The sequence below is a fragment of the Galeopterus variegatus genome, unplaced genomic scaffold (assembly GCF_000696425.1).
Source record: "Galeopterus variegatus unplaced genomic scaffold, G_variegatus-3.0.2 Scaffold5907, whole genome shotgun sequence".
In the NCBI taxonomy this organism is placed as follows: domain Eukaryota; kingdom Metazoa; phylum Chordata; class Mammalia; order Dermoptera; family Cynocephalidae; genus Galeopterus; species Galeopterus variegatus.
The window spans coordinates 54,134-71,601 of NW_007732018.1; the positions used below are offsets into that span (position 1 = coordinate 54,134).

At 40.8% G+C, this 17,468-nt stretch overlaps 1 protein-coding gene across 1 annotated transcript in view; it reads right to left on the reverse strand.

The window, feature by feature from the left end:
- LOC103605563 (astrotactin-2-like) overlaps window positions 1–17,468 on the reverse strand; it is a 108,684-nt gene that overhangs the window by 38,467 nt on the left and 52,749 nt on the right. The window lies entirely within an intron of this gene.

Sequence of the window (17,468 nt, forward strand, 5' to 3'; positions counted from 1 at the left end):
CTGCCTTTTTCTTCGTGTGCACACTGAGATCTGATTCATGCATGCTCCGTTCTGTGCTGTCTCTCTTGGACTATATGACTTTGCACACCCTGTCCTGCTTTCCTCCTCTGCCTCTCCAAATCTTTTCTACTCATCTATGCTCCATTCCCACGTTACCCTCTTCAAGAAGTCTTTCCTCATTGTCTCAGTCCCTTTTCTCTGGATAAGTATTTCTGTTCAGGTGACTATAAATTCATTTTTTCTTCCCTTTTTCTGCTGACCTTTCCAACAACATTATCAGCTCCTGGAGATCAAGGGCCATGTCTCCCATTCCTGCCCACCTTCAGTGCCTAATCTGGTGTCTGGGATGTACTCAAGACTCAACCAAGGAGGCAGATTGTAGAAGTCTGTAGGCTGGTCTAGAGACTCCAAAGTTCTTCTGAGGATTCTAGGCAGCTCAGCAATAATTTGCACAGCACAAGAGGGAAACTGAGCAGATGGGACTCAAAACTCAAAACTCTCAGCCTCAAGTAGAGCAGTTCCACTTTCATTCCTTTTACACACTGGCCTTCTATATAAGATTTCATGAGAAGAAAGGATTCTATGAATATATCAAAAAAAACTCAAGTGAGTGGAGCAAGATGGGCGACTAGAGGTGTCTGTGCTCACCCCCCCCAAACACACCAAAAGAGATCAAAATAACAAATAAACAACTATATTTTGACTTGAATGACTGAAGAAATACACTGCAGAGCTCCAGAGGAGTGATGGAATCCTCGTGGAGCACAACAGACTGGGACAGCACCCTAGAGAGCCAAGCAGGGCATCCTGCCTCTGCCTTGCTGTCTCTCCACAGGGACCAGCTCAGAGTCAGGTGGAGAGAAGGTAACCTGGAAAAACCCCAGCTATTTCCTCTGCTGCCACAAATACGAGCAATGCCTGCCACAGGAGAGTCCCCCAGTCTTCTCAGGCCCCAAACCCAGTTTGGAGAGTAGCTGGGAGTTTATGCAGCTTATAGACTCATAGTAGAAGCCCAGGGAGAGCAACCCCCACTCTCCTGACCTAAGCAGGTATGACACAGTGCTATCTTGAAACCAAAACCACTGCTACAGTGTGCCCTGACCTGGGTGCTAATGGAAATTGACTCCATCCATCCTGAGGCCCCACCTTCATTCCATTACATTCGCATGGGTGCTGACAGGATCATGACCCCAGCTGCCTGCAGCCTAGGCCAGACAGAAAGACTGGACCTGGGTGCTAATGGAAATTGACTCCATCCATCCTGAGGCCCCACCTTCATTCCATTACATTAGCATGGGTGCTGACAGGATCATGACCCCAGCTGCCTGCAGCCTAGGCCAGACAGAAAGACTGAGACCCCAACATTGGAACACACCCAGCCTCCCCTAGCCACCAAGAGAACTGGCAGACCTACTCCGTGGGGAAGCTGCCAAATAACAGCAATCCACCACATTCATGTACACCTACCCTGTACAACCCACTGGCCTGCTGAGCCCATAGATGCCTGTGCCAGCCAACAGCTAGTCTCACAGTAGCTCTGCCTCTCTCCACAGAGCCGTCAGGCCCTGCTGCACATGTGTACACCTCGTACCTGACTGACAATGATTGGGCATCAGCCTTGACTCTCCACAGCAGACCTCTGCAGAGCTGTCAGGCCTGGCTGCACTCTTGCAGGCTTGCTGCAGATTCAACAGTTCATCCGACAGCCCTCCATAGAGCTTCTGGACCCTGCTGCACTGGTGCACATCTACTCCTTGCCTGACAGCAGATCAGGCAACAGCTCTGCCTTCACCGGGTGGCCCTCCAAAGAGCTGCACCCTTGCGGGCCTGCTCCAGGCTGAACAGCTCATCCAGTGGCCCTCCACAGAGCTGTCAGACCCTGCTGTACCTGTGCACGCCTGCTCCCTGCTTGACAGCAGATCGAGTGGTGGCTTTTCCTCCTCCAGCAGTCCTCCATAGAGCCAGCTGGCCCTGCTGCAGCCACACATGCCAATTCCTGGATAGGCAGTGACATCCACTCCTCTGATAGTCCTTTGCAGAGCCACTTGAGTCCCTCACCCTGTACACAGGCACACCTGTATCCAGCCGAAAAGGTGGTCAGGCAGTATACCACCCCCTGGGAGAGACAACCTCAGAGCTGAGTGTCCACGCCTGACCTGACAGCCAGTTGGGCAGCAATTCTGAGCCTAGGAAAGACTACCAAATGGCCAACTGGCCCTCTACATCTATCCATGCCTGGCCCAACAACCAGCTCAGAGTCCCCAACTCAGCAAAACAGAGCCAGTGTTGGTACAAATTCCAAGTCTAGGCCACTGAAGCATTTGCAGACATTGCTGAAGAGGATTATATTGCTCTATTTTTGTGTTGCTATAATAGAATACCTGAAACTGGGTAATATATAAGGAAAAGAAGATAATTTGGCTCACAATTCTGGGACAGGTGCATCTGTTGCAGGCCTTAGGCTGCTTCTACTCATGGCCAAAATTGGAAGGCAGCCAGCTGGTGCAAGATCACATGGCAAGAAGAAGCAAGAGAGAGAGAGGGAGGGGGACGTGTCAGGATCCTTTAAGCAACCAGCTCTTGTGGAAACTAACAGAGCAAGAACTCACTCACTACTCCTCCCCCCAGGGCATTCATGAGGGATCCACCCCCATGACCCAAACTGTTCCCGACATTGCAGGCTCGGGATCAGATTTCAACATGAGCTTTGAGGGGGACAATATATCCAAACTCTACCAAGAATTAAAACCAAAGAAACGGCACAGAGATTATACTATTGAGTCCACCTAAAACCAAAGCCAGTATAACATATCCAACAAACACCCTATTATCCACATATGGGAAAAAGTCATTTCTATGTAATCTACTCCATAAAATTGGGAAAAGCAACCGCTCCATTAGATAAGCAGATATCAATGTAGCGACACACACACAAAAAAAAGCAAGGAAAGGTGACACACTCAAAGGACACAATAAATCTTCAGTAACAGACACCAAAGAAAAGGATAATTACAAAATGTCTGTAAAGTAATTTCAAATAATGATCTTAAGGAAACTTAATGAGATACAAGAGAATGCAGACAAAAATTTCAGTGAAAACAGGAAAACATAATCTGAATGATAAATTTAACAAAGAGATAAATATTTATAAAAAAGAACCAAATATAAATCTTGGAGCTGAAGAATTCAATGAATGAAATACAAAATAAAATTGAGAGCTTCAACAAAGACTAGATCAAGCAAAAGAGAGAATTTCTAAACTTGAAGGCACATCATTTGAAATTGCCCATTAGAGAGAAAAAATGAAATAAGAATGAGAAAGAATGAAGAAAGCCTACAAAATGTATGGGATACCATTAAGTGAACAAATGTTTGAATGACAGGTGTTCCAGAGAAAGAAGAGATGGAGAAAGGCATGGGAACCCTACTTAATTAAATAATAGCTGAAAACTTCCCAAGTATTGAGAAAGATATGAACATTTAGATTCAAGAAGCTCGAAGGTCCCCAGTTAGACTCAACCTGAAAAGATACCTCTGAGGCACATCATAATCAAACTGCTAAAAGTCAAAGACAAAGAGAAAATCATCAAGTCACATATAAGGGAGTCCCCATTAAAATAACAGCTGATTTCTCAACAGAAGCCTTGCATGCCAGGAGAGAATGGGGTGATATGTTCAAGGTCCTGAAAGAAAAGAACTGTCAGCCAAGAATACTTTGTCCAGCAAAGCTACCCTTTAGAAATAAGGGAGAAATAAAGACCTTCCCACACAGACAAAAGCTGAGAGAGTTAATCACTACTAGATCAGCTTTACAAGAAATGCTTGAGGGAATGCTACAACTGGAAATGAGAAGACAATAATTACTATCATGAGAACATAAAAACTACAAAATGTACCCATAGAGATAAATTTGTAATTCAAACATATCAGTGAGACAATGGTGCTATGTAAGTCCTTCAGCCCTCTAGTATGACAGTTTAAAGTCAAAATGGTCAAAAAACAGCAACAGTTACAATCAGTGGCTAAGGAAAAGATACAAATGTAAATTGTCAACAGAAGTATAATTTGGAGTATGGGGAAGTCTAGAGTATTTTCATGCAACCAAAGTTAAGTTACTATCAGCTTAAAATAGCTTGTTATACCTACAAGACTATCTATGTTAGCCCCCTGATAACTACATACACAAAAAAAGGAATCACAGCAGACACAAAAATGAAAAAGAGAAAGAAAAGAAAGCTTAGCATCACAGAAAACCATCAGTCCACAGAGGTAAATCATAAGAGAAAAATAAAGGAACTAAGGATCTACAAAACAACCAGAAAACAATTAACAAGCTAATGGGAATAAGTTCTCAAATATCAGTAATAACCTTGAATGTAAATGGATTAAACTCTCCAGTTAAAAGATACTGCATGGCTGAATGAATAAAAAACAAGACCCAATGATATGCTACTTACAAGAGACTTACCTGAATATTAAAGACAAACATAGACTGAAAGTGAAGGGCTAGAAAAATATATGCCATGTAAGTGGAAACCAAAGGCAAGCAGGACTAGCCATAGTTATATCAGAAAAAATAGACATTAAAACAAAAACTTTAAAAAGAGATTTAGAAGGTCATTATGTAATGATAAAGGGATCAGTTCAACAAGAGGATATGACAATTGTTAATATATTTGCACCCAACACCAAAGCACCCAGATATATAAAACAAAAATTATTAGACCTAACAGGAGAGATAGATTGCAATTCAACAACAGTAGAGGACTTCAACATCCCACTTTCAACATCAGACAGATTATCTAGACAGAAAATAAAGAAACATCTGACTTTAAAACTGCACCATAGACCAAATGGATCTCACAGACATTAATAGAACATTCCATCCAACTATTGCAGAGTACACATTCTTCTGAAAATACATTATACAAAAACCTATTGGATATGGCAAAAGCAGTTCTAAGAGGAAAGTTTATAGCAATAAATGGCTATATATAAAAAAAAAATTATAATGAACAACATAACAATGTACTAAAGGAACCAGAAAACAACAAACTAAACCCAAAAATGCCAGAAAGAAAGAAATAATAAAGCTCAGAGCAGAAACAAATGAAATAGAAACTTAAAAAAGAATTGAAAAGATCAGCAAAATGAAGAGTTGGCTTTGGAAAAAATAAACAAAATTGGCAAACCTTTAGCAAGACTAACCAAGAAAAAGAGAAGACTCAAATAGGTAAAAGAGGAAATGAAAAAGGAGACATTACAACTGATACCACAGAAATACAAAGGGCCATAAGAGATTCTTATGAGCAACTATTTGCCAACAAATTTGATAACATAGAAGAAATAGATAAATCCCTGGACAAATACAATCTACTGAGAATAAATTATGAAGAAAGAAAATCTGAACAGACCAAAAACAAGTGAGGAAATTGAGTCAGCTATAGAAAGTCTTCCATTAAAGAAAAGCCCAGGAGCTGAGGGCTTCACTGCTGAATTCTAACAAACGTTTAAAGAAGAACTAATGCCAATTCTCTTCAGACTATTTCAAAAAATTGATGCACAAGGAATACTTCCCAACTCATTTTATAAGGCCAGAATTACTCTGATTCCAAAACCAAACAAGGACACAGCAAAAAAAAGAAAATTACAGGCTGTTAACAAAGTGAAAAGAAAACCTACAGAATGTGAGAAAATATTTGCAAAGTATACATCTGACAAGGGGTTAATATCAAGAATTTATAAGGAACTTAACAGAAACAAAACAAAACAAAACAAACAAACAAAATAATAACCTAATTGAGAAATAGGCAAAGGATCTTAATAGACTTTTCTCAAAAGATGGCAAACAAATAACCAACAGGCATATGATATGAAAAAAAGGTCACCGTCCCTAATCATCAGGGAAATGCAAACCAAAACAACCATGAGATACCACCTCATTCCAGTTAGAATGGCTATTCCTGAAAGGACAAAAGAAAACAAATGTTGACAAGGATGTGGAGAAAAGGGAGCACTTGAACACTATTGATGGGAATGTAAACTAGTACAGTCATTATGGAAAACAGTATGAAGGTTCCTCAAAAAATTAGAAATAGACTATCATATGATCCAGTAATTCCAAAGGAAATGAAATCAATATGTTGAAGAGACATCTGCACTCCAATATTTATTGCAGCACAATTCACAATAGCCAAGATAGGGAATCAACCTAAGTGTCTGACAACAGATGAATGATCTTTTTAAATGTGGTATATTGGGGCCGGCCCGGTGGCGCACTGCTATCGGATCCCACGTACAGACCGGCCGCTCACTGGCTGAGTGAGGTGCGGGCGCAACACCGAGGGTTGCGATCCCGTTGCCGGTCCCGGCCCAGTACGGGTGCGACACTGAGGGTTGCAATCCGTTGCCGGTCACGAAAAAAGACAAAAAAAAGGAAGAAAAAAAAATGTAGTATGTTTACACACAGTGGAATACTATTCAGCCCTATAAAATAATGAAATCCTGTCATTTGCATCACTGTTGACGGATTTGGAAATCATTATGTTATGCGAAGTAAGCCAGGCACAGACAGACAAATACCACATAATCTCACTCACATGTGGAATCTTAAAAAAAAAAAAGAGTTGCCATTATAGTGACAGAGAGTAGAACAATGGTGACCAGAGCTTGGGGAGGAAGCAGAGAAGGGAGGATGGGCAGAGATTGGCCAAGAGGCACAAAATTACAATTAGATAGGAGGAATAAGTAATAAGTTCCGGTGTTCTATGGCACACTAGGGTAACAATGGTTAACAATTAGACTAGAGGAGAGGCTTTTGAATGTTTCACCACAAAGAAATGATAAATGCCTGAGGTTATAGTTACATTAACTACCCTGACCCAATCCTTATACAACATATATACATATCAAAACATCAGCTTGTACCCCATAAGCATGTACAATCACAATGTGTCAATTAAATACATATTTTTTTTAAGTTTTAAAAAAGCTTGAGGAAGATAAGTGATTTTTACAACCCAGAGGCTTCCATTTATATCATAGATTATGTGAATGGTGGCCTCAGAAGTGCACAATGCACAGTCTGAGTGGCAAAAAATAAAGGGTGACCCTATGCGAAGGGACAGAGCTTGATCCAGACAGCAGCTTCTACCAAGCTGGTAAAGTCAAGGTAAGCTCTTGTCCCACTGGGAAAAAGGAGCCTTGGGTACTGAGGTCTGGGAGAAAAAGGAAAGTTTTCTCCTGCTCTTGCTCTCAGCTTGCAGTGACATGCAGCTGATCTGGAAATGGGCTTGCCAATTAGAAATACAAATAAACGCAGCCTTCATTCATTACTCTCCGGGCCCTCGGGCCTAGGATCTGGGCTCCACCTTTTCTGTCTGGCTGTCAGCAAATGCTTATGAGCATCAGATCAAAGGCTCTGGAGGAGGAAGACAAGGCAAATTCCAGCTAACCAATCCTTCAGAGGGATTAAAAAAGGGTAGTTACTAAGATAAACAAAACAAGGCTGTAAAGAAGGCATCCCAGCAGCTGGGGAGACAGAGACAGTCTTATATACAGACAAGTTAAAAGAAGAGGATGATGACTTTTGAAAGTGCAGGCCAGAGGGATAGTTTTTTAGAGGAGTGACTTCAAACTTGGGAGAGAATAGTCATTTGGAGAGAAGGTCAGGAGGGAGTCAGAAGTATGAGGAAAGTAAGAATCAGTTAGCCCACGCTCTGACCTTGGTCAACAATCTATAGCCCATGGTCCAAATCTAGTCCACTTGCTTTTGTAAATAAAGTTTTATTGGAACACAGCCGCCCCTATTCATTTACATGTTCTGTATAGCCACAATGGCAGAATTGAGTAGTTACAACACTCTGTGATGCACAAAATATATAGTGTATGCCTAAAATATGTAGTGTATGACCCTTTACAGAGAAAGTTTGGCAATCCCTTCTCTAGACCTAGTTTGCATGTGGGGAAACTGAGTTTCAGAGAGAGGACCCACCTCCGGTCACACAGAAATACGGCAGTATTGTGGATTAAAGTAAAATCTTTGGAATCAAATAGACCATCAATATACTTGGATCATGAATCTCCAAAGAGAAAAGATAGAGTGGGACATCTTTTCTTCATAAAACATCTTTTAAAAACTATTGAAAGAACACAGTTTTGAAAATGTTGATCTAATACAATCCCTCCTATTTTAAACAAGGGAAAAGTGTGTTCCAAATCCAAGTTCACACAGTGAGTTAATGATCCTTTCAGCATATGACACCAGTCTTCTGATAATCAACTGATCAGTTGAGCTACTGTTATCTCATATCTTAAAACACAGATGTCTTGTCCTTCTTAGCACCCAGCCATATGCACATAATTTAATTGGAAAGGAATATAACCTGGTGCTGGGAGTAAAAATTCCCTCGATCAAACAAACATTCATACTCATTGGGTTACAGGTAGAACCATCCATTTAACAACAAAATAATCTATAGTTCTTTGCTGGTCTTCTTCTGTTTATTAAATCTTTAGCTTTTTCAATCTATCATCCCAATAACTGGGGTAAAAAACCCATAGCTCAGACTGCAAACTGCACAGCAATAGAATAATTGAATTTATAGCTGAACTTAAATGATGATTTTGCAAAAGGAGGGCATTTGGCTATCATTTGTTCCAACCCTATTGCTTAACAGGTGAGGAAACTGAGATCAAAATAGGGAAAAGCGTTTACCTCTAAGTCCCATGTAAATGTATTAACAATGATCCTTTTCTTAAAGAGTCTTTCATTCTGGATGAGAGTTACAGCAGGGAAGACCATTAGCCATTCCATTAATTATTCCTCTGTAGACATTACAATTCTGAAAGCTAATTGCTTCTGATCCAGCCCTACCCTGTGGCTAAAGTGATCTTTTCAAATGGCAAATGCTATATTCCTCTCCTTTTTAAAAACCCATCTATGGCACTTTACTGCTCTTAGGATAAAGAGCAAAGTCCTTAAGATGGTGCATAAACAAACGTAGAATCCAGCCAACCCACTGCCTCATCCGTCTGATCTCTTTCCCTGTCCCTCCTAGTTCTCCTACTTGCAGCTACAATGGCCTTTAACTTCCTTGCATACACCCTGTGCCTTGCTCTCTCAGTCCTGGCACAGGCTTTTCTCTGTGCACAGAATGCTCCCCCCATTCCACTCTCTGCTCCTGCATTCTCCTGGCCAACTTACACTCATCCTTCTGATCTTAGTTCAAGTGCCGGTTGCTCAGAAATGACTTCCCTGGACTCCCCATGCCACCAAAGTATATTAAGTTTTCATATGACAGATTCTCATAGCATCCTGTACTCTATATCTCCTGCTGATATCTTGAGACTGTAAACTCCATGAAGGCAAAGACAGTATTAGTTTTGCTGATTCCCATATTCACCTTACATACTACCTGAACAAAGCAGTCTTTCAAAAATATTTTCAATAAATATTTGTTGAATATATAGTATATGTACATACCCTGATCACTGTATGAGTTTATCAAAGCATTAATGAATCTAAGAGCCAGGTATTTTGAATTACAAGGATGGTAACTAATCAAGGCTTACAACCAAGACACAACCTGTTCCCAAAGTAAAATTAGCTCTGTCAATTAAAAGGCCAACAGATGAACCGCTGATCAACATTTCAGTTGTTCTGAACTCCTCTAGGTTTTCATGTAGGCCCTTGCCATTAAGAGAATGTAAGAGTTAGGTTAAAACAGGCTATCTTTAACAGGCCAAGAATGAAAATCAGTTTTAAAGAGGCTTATCCTCTGTTCTCATTTCCCATCCTTCTGAACAATGCTTCCAAAATAGGATCATGTCTGGTTTCAAGCCCAATTCAGTTCCAATGACACTACAACCCATTCATTTGAAAACCTGCCAACTGAACTCTCTTTTTTCTCCTCCCAAATTCCTGCTGGGTATTATTTTGTTGCCACCAAAAAAAAAAAATAAAAGCCTCAGCTGAAGTGACAACCTCTTGTTGGGAGGGCAGCCAGAGCTTTTCGGCAGGAGGTGATGGCATCACTTGCCCTCATCCAGAAAACAAAACAAAGGCTTCAGACTAAGGGCTTCTGGGAAAGCCAAAGCTGCCATGATGTTCGTTCAATATTCAGCAATGGTGCAGGGCACTGCCTCCCTAGTCAGACAGGTTTGCTTTGGCATTAGGCTTGCACTTGAAGCACTTAAAGGCTCCACAGGGACCAGAGGGGCTGAAATTAGAAATGCACATTAAGGGAAGGGGGAAAATGGCGAGACTTTGTATCATAAAGAGTGGCCTTTACTACAGCAATGGCCTCCCAGGAATTACTGAAATGGGATAATTTCTTAGGTGGAGTTACTGTCTCCTGTTGGAGGAAAGCAATTGCTCTAAAGCCTGACTCAAGGACCCACAGAAACATCCCTAGCAAAGGGAAAACAGCCAGCTGAAATGTCATCAGCAAGGCCTGAACTTTTGTGTTGTGCAATCCAAACTTTTCAGCCTAATGTTGAAGTCCAGCACCATCGGTGTGCCCTTTATAAATAATAGTGCCAACCTACAAGACTTACTGTGAGGGTTAAATAAGGTGCCTGGCACAGGTTAAGCACTCAGTCAATACTATCTATTATTTTTGTTGTTGCTGTGGTTCATAGAACTATACTACTGTTGTTTTAACAGGATGTTAAAACTAAAATTTCTATCGAGACACCAAGACCTAATAGAAGTGAAATCCCAAAGTTGTACCCCTAGATGCAGAATTTACAAAGGAGATGAATCCTAACTCTAAAAACCTCAGCTAATACAAGGAGATAAAAAGAGGTCAGGGAGAAGAAAAGAAGGATTTAGGGGAGATTTTCTTTGGCAAGAACTATTACCACGTTCAGAGTCCCCAGCACTGCAGGTGGGACTTGTGGAACATGTTATCTTCTAACCTCAAGTTTTGTGAGAAGAAACCTCAAGAGTACCACTTGGAGAACTTATATGTCTCAGAAACTGCAAAGATAGAGGACTAGGGTCTATCTTCACCCAAAAAGCTCTAGTGGCCCGTGGCAGCAGAACTGAGGGCTATGTGGGGGTTAGTTCAAACTTCCAGAGGTTGCCAGGTAAAAAATGCCAGTACCACTTGGAGAACTTATATGTCTCAGAAACTGCAAAGATAGAGGACTAGGGTCTATCTTCACCCAAAAAGCTCTAGTGGCCCGTGGCAGCAAAACTGAGGGCTATGTGGGGGTTAGTTCAAACTTCCAGAGGTTGCCAGGTAAAAAATGCCAGTGCTTCCTCTGGACCAGATGTGGGTCACATAGGGGAAAAAGCTGGCCTGGAACTATTTTGATTCCTGCCCAAGAAGAATTCTAACAGAGAGTGAGGGGTCCCCACAGTGAGTTTCATGAGGTGGGCAGCCAGAGAAACAATGGGTGGAGGAGGATCAGCAGCAGCCAGAGAAACTGCATCATGCCAGGTCTTGGGAGAAGTCCTTAGCAATGCAGATGGCTGAAAAGGCCTTAAAAAAGCTCCCAAGAGAAAGCATCATTTTAAAACATCTGCCAGGACTATAGAGCACAGAACCAGGTAAAAGAATACCAGGGCAATTGGCCTTCCTAATCCTTCTGCTTTGACTATGGAGGGAGGGGAAAAAGAGCAAGGTGGGGAAACAAAATGAAGGCCAATCATGCCCACTTCTAAATGCCCCCACTGGGAGGGTCAAGGGAACTTGACTTGTAAAATTCAGAGATTTGACTAAAATCTTGGACTGGAAATCTTAATTCATTATTTGAAAGTGTATTAGCAATGTACAATGTCTATAGCATTGTCTATTCCATAAATGATAATAAATGAGATGTGGCTTGCTAAGATTTTCTTTTAGCTGATAACACCAAGCACCAGGGTCAAGGGTTTGGATCCCCACACTGGCCAGAAAAAAAAAAAAGAAAGAAAAAAAGGAAAAAGAAAGAAAGAAAGATTCTCATTTAGGGGATTTAGGGGTAGAGGGAAATTATCCCAGTAAATACATTAAAAGGAGTGTTGGCACCAACTCTTTCTCTCACACACACACACCTTTGAACATACATATATTCATAGACTATATTTTGACTACTCTCAACACTATCAGTTGAACCATTTACATTGGCATTACATTGCTTATCACATTTGTAATTTTAGTGAATGTGCCAGTTAAATGAGTACCTGTTTTTCTGACTAAACTGGAAGCTCCATTAGAGCAAGGACCATTTTTAATAAGCAAGGCCAATTTTAATAAGAATTTGCATTCCCAGCACAGAATTCACTGTTTGATACCATATAAACTGTTTGCAGGTAAATATCTGAATAAATTAATAGATGAATATGTGAATCTGACTCCTTTTTCCTTTAATCCTTCCATTCGCATAACATTTATCAGACTTCAAACCCACTGTCTCAATTTATTGCCATCACCCCAAAGGTAGTTCAGCTTCACCTTATTTTATTTATTTATTTATTTATTTTTTCAAAGATGATCGGTAAGGGGATCTCAACCCTTGGCTTGGTGTTGTCAGCACCACGCTCAGCCAGTGAGTAAACCGGCCATCCCTATATAGGATCCGAACCCGTGGCCTTGGTGTTATCAGCACCGCACTCTCCCGAGTGAGCCACGGGCCGGCCTCACCTTATTTTAATAATGTACACTTGGTAGCTTGTAGCTCAGAGAGGTGAAATAACTTGCCCAAAGCTACTCAGCTAGTAACTAATCTAGCTATTTCTACCCAGTGACCCAATAACCAGTCCGGCTATTTCTCCTTCCACTGTCTATATTTCCTCTCTGAAAAATTTTCAGCACCTATTTTCACTCATGCACGATGAATCATCTCTGTTCCAAACACTTACATCTTACCTGTACCTGCCACCACTGAAGCAACACCTATTTCCATGGGCTAATAGGTTTTCATGGGTAGAAAGTATTTTAAAGGCCACCTAATCAGAAATCTCATCTAATATTTCATTAACCACCAGATCATCCTCCAATTCCTTCTCGAACACTTCTAATGATGTAGAATTCATTACCTTTTTATTTATTTATTTATTTTTGGCGGCTGTCCAGTGCAGGGATCGAAACCCTTAACCTTGGTGTTATATCACCATGCTCTAATCAATTGATCTAACTAGCCAGGCCAAATTCATTATGTTTTTAGGCCTCCAGTCCCATTGTGGGAAAGCTTTGTTAAACTTATACTGACTTCTCATCCAGTAACTGCATTTCTCATTCTAAGTATCAGACTCAAGTCCACAGTTATGGACTCTATGCTATCTGGATGCCTTATCCCCATTACTCAATCTTGCCCCTATTTGGTGATCATGGTAAAATTAACCAACTAACTAGGTGAATGAAATCTCTATCCCAGGAACTGCGATACATTCTTGAGTGGTTTCTGATAAGGTGTATGTGTGTGTTGCGTGTGTGTGTGTGTGTGTGTGTGTGTGCACATTTGGGGAATGAAAAGAGAAGCAAATGTGGGGATTCCAAAAAAATAAATAAAAGAGAAGACGGGTTTACAAAATTGACAAATCCTAAGACCACAAATCTCTTGATCTAACCTGATTTGGTGGCTTTTCCCCTAAATGCACAAATAACAAGCACAATCACAGAGGGGCAACTATAGCACAGCAGCTTGCTTGTGTGTGAACCCCTGCTCTTTCAATTTCCAGCCGGGTAACCTTGGACAAGTCGTTTAACCTCTCTAAAGCTCTGTTTCCTAACTTGTAAAATGTCAATAGCATTAGTACCTAAATCTTGAATTATTTGGAAGATTAATGAGAAACAGAACCCAGTGAAGAATTTCCAATTCTAGGGTGTCGAGAGCATCATCAGAGGTCATTTGATCTAGGCCTTGGCCTTCATCCTAGCATTATTCAATTCTTGTGCATGTCTGAACCTGTCAATCTTTGCTTGATACCTGCCTGGCACTTTAACTGCCAGGAATTGCTCCTTAAACTACCTGCTTTCTACCTACTGGAACACAGTAGGCCAGGATAGAATTGAACTATTAAGTCAAACTACCTGATTTCAAATACTAGGCAAATCATTTTACCTCTCCAATCTTAGTTTCCTCATATGTAAATCAGGGAGGGATACTAATTCCTCATTCAATTGGTTTGAGAATTGAACAAGAGATCCCACAATAGCTGACTTACATATACAAACTCATACAGTCCTCACTATCATCCTACAAAGTAGGAACTGTTGACACCTTTTATAGATGAGGAAACTGAAGCTCAGAAGAGGATATCTGTCTTCAAGTAAAAGCAGTTAAGTCTCTCAGGAAGGCCATACTCTTTGTAGGAGAGGGACCCCTGGACATTGCACAGTAGTGGCTGATGTCTTGGTCAGAGTCAGAGACCAGTCAGCATCAAAGTCTATCATTTACTTCTGCCTCTTGAGACAAGATAGGTTGTGGCCAGTAATGGGAAGCTGAAAAAAGGCCATGTGTGATCTCCTGCTGCCCTCTAGTGCCTGCTTAAGATGATTGCTCTTGGGAAATAACAGTTCTGATCCTTCCATGCCATGTGTAAAGCAACTTGCTAAGAACTGAGGGCAGCAGAGAAGACAGCAAAGGCTCAGCTATGACACAAGGAAGCCCAGTGCAATGACTAAAAGGATTTTGTAAGAGCATTTGATGAGAAGGCCTATGCAGTGGCAGTTTTGGAGCACATTGTTCCAATTCTAGTTGCACTCAACTGCAGAGATTTGATTCAATTGAGTGTATAGGCTGGGAAGGGAAAGCAAAAGAGATGGAGAAGGAAAGACTGGAGATATACCAGAGAGGAAAGATAATCGATGGAGCAGGGTCTTAAAAGAGACAGAAAGAGATAAACTCCCAGGTGTCAGTGGAAACAATCTGGTCTGAATGTCAGGTAGATCTAGGTTTGAATTTCAGTTTGGTTAAAACTAAGCATGTGACCAGGGCCTCTGTGTATATATAGGTATGCAAGTTGGGCCCTGCAAAAGGGTGACAAGGCAAAAGCGTGAGTGGGGATTAAATCCCATCTCAGCTCAGCTTGCCACACCTGTGCCCATGGAGTTGAATCCAAGTGGAAGAGCACCTTTTCTTAATTCATATACAAAGTCTTATGGGCTAGCCACAGCCCTGCACGTGACCATAGACAAGCTACGTCCTCAACAGGAGTCTCTGCTTTTTCAGAGTGTATAAAATAACACTAATATCACCAACAATACAAAGTTGTTAAAACTTAAGATAATCTATGTCTGTACCAGACACTTAGTGGCTACCCGAGAGATGTCAGTTCTTACTATTATTAGTACTATTATAACAATATCATGTTACTTTTAAGATGCAGTGGGATAAGTGTTTGGAAAAGGGAGAAGGTAGAAAGGAAACTCACCCAGGCTTTAATTCTTTACCAAGCACAAGCCATTGTGGATCTCATTGAATCCTCACAACAGTGTTTTAAACTAGGGGTATCATAATTTTTACAACCATGTTTTACAGATGAGGAAACAAATGTCCTGAGAAGTTATAGACTGAAGCCAAAGGCCATTAGGCACTCAGAAAAGCCCCTTTTCTGTCCAATAGAGTTCAAAAGCATCATTAATAGGAGGACTACCTTCTATTAATCCTATTCCTACACTTTCTTAGAAGCTCTGTTCAAAACTTACTCCCTCAAGGAAGGATTCCAAGATTTTCCTCCCCCAATTCCTTTCTCCTCCTTCCAGTCACTTCTTAGGTTAGAGGTCAAAGAGGAAATGTCTAGAGGGATCGTTCTTGGACAAGGCTTAGGGAATGGGAGGCCTATGAGATGCTAATGACCTGCTTTCAATGAAGACTCCCAGATTGTCCTGCTTAGACATGACCTTGAGGCAGGACAGCAGGCCAACAAAGCATACCAGGGCACCCTGGGACCAGTGAGAGGCTGCCAGGTTCAACAACCAGGAGGGCATGAACTTAGGGGTGGACTATCTTTTCATATGCTTATTTGCCATCTGTATGTCTTTTTTGTTGACATGTAAGTTAAGATCTTTGCCCTGTACTTTAATCGAGCTGTTTTCTTTTTGTTGAGTTTTAAGAGTTCTTGTGTATATTTTGGATAACAGTTCTTGATCAGATGTCTTTTGCAAATATTTTCTCCCAGTCTTTGGCTTGTCCTCTCATTATCTTGACATTGTCTTTTGCAGAGCAGAAGCTTTTAATTTTAATGAAGTATAGCTTACCAATTGTTCCTATGGATTGTGTTTTAAATTTTAAAATAGGAATAAAACCTTCTTATTTATAGAAAAATAAAATAAAATAATGAACAGGAAGTGACATGTAAAGAATATGTGGGGTGGAGGTGAGGGAATTGGGCAAAGGAGACTGTCTCTTGTCTGCAGCCAGACAGTCTTATAGATGACAATTGGTGAAGCAATGAACAGTAGCCATCATGAAAAAACAAACAAAAAAACTCCTGCACAAGGACATTTATGCAGACTTATTTGTGATGGTTAAATGTTCAGAGATGGGCTTGACAACTTGACAAACTCTTATTCTGACAACTATAAAGTCCAAATGATTTCAAACATTTTCCCATATCAAGTAAATAAAATATCAAAATTTGTATTTATTAGAAAAACACTTGCTAGACACCAATCATTATCATGAACAGGTATGAACAGATTAAGAGACATTTGTAAATGTTTATTTACATAAATATAATCAATACAATGATTATATTCAAGGGGTAGATGAAGTTTCTCTTTTTAAATGCTCTTTTATGCTTTAAATCTAAATTGAATTCAAACATCTATTGAGCATTTACCATGTATCAGATGTAGACTAGACTGAGCATCATACAAGGATTTGTTATGACATGGAGATAGACTCAGAGTTTCAGCAAAAAGTAAACATAGATAGTGATGGAGTTTGGATGCGTTGTCCCCTCCAAAACCCATGTGGAAATTTGATCTCCAATGTGGCAGTGTTGGAAAGTAATTGAGTCATGGGGGCAGATCCCTCATGAATGGATTAATGTTCTCCCTGGGGGCAAGGGGCCTGAGTGAGATCTCGCTCTATTAGTTCCCAGGAGAGCTCGTTGCTTAAAAAGACCCTGGCACCTTCTCTCTCTCTCTTGCTTCCTCTCACCATGTGATCTTCCTGTGCCCGCTGGCTCCCTGCCACTTTCTGCCATGAGTAGAAGCAGCCTGAGGCCCATGCCAGATGCAGGTGTCTCAGAATTGTAAGCCAAATAAACCTCTTTCCTTTATAAATTACCCAGTCTCAGGTATTTCTGTTATAGCAACACAAAATGGACTAAAACAGATAGATAGGTAGATAGGTAGATAGGTAGATAGGTAGGTAGATAGATAGATAGATAGATAGATAGATAGATAGATAGATAGATAAGAGAGGAAGGAAAGGAGGAAAGAAAAAGTGACAAAGGAAAGGCCAGAGGGAGAGAGACAGCCTCTAAAAGGGAGGAAAGGAGGAAAGAAAAAGTGACAAAGGAAAGGCCA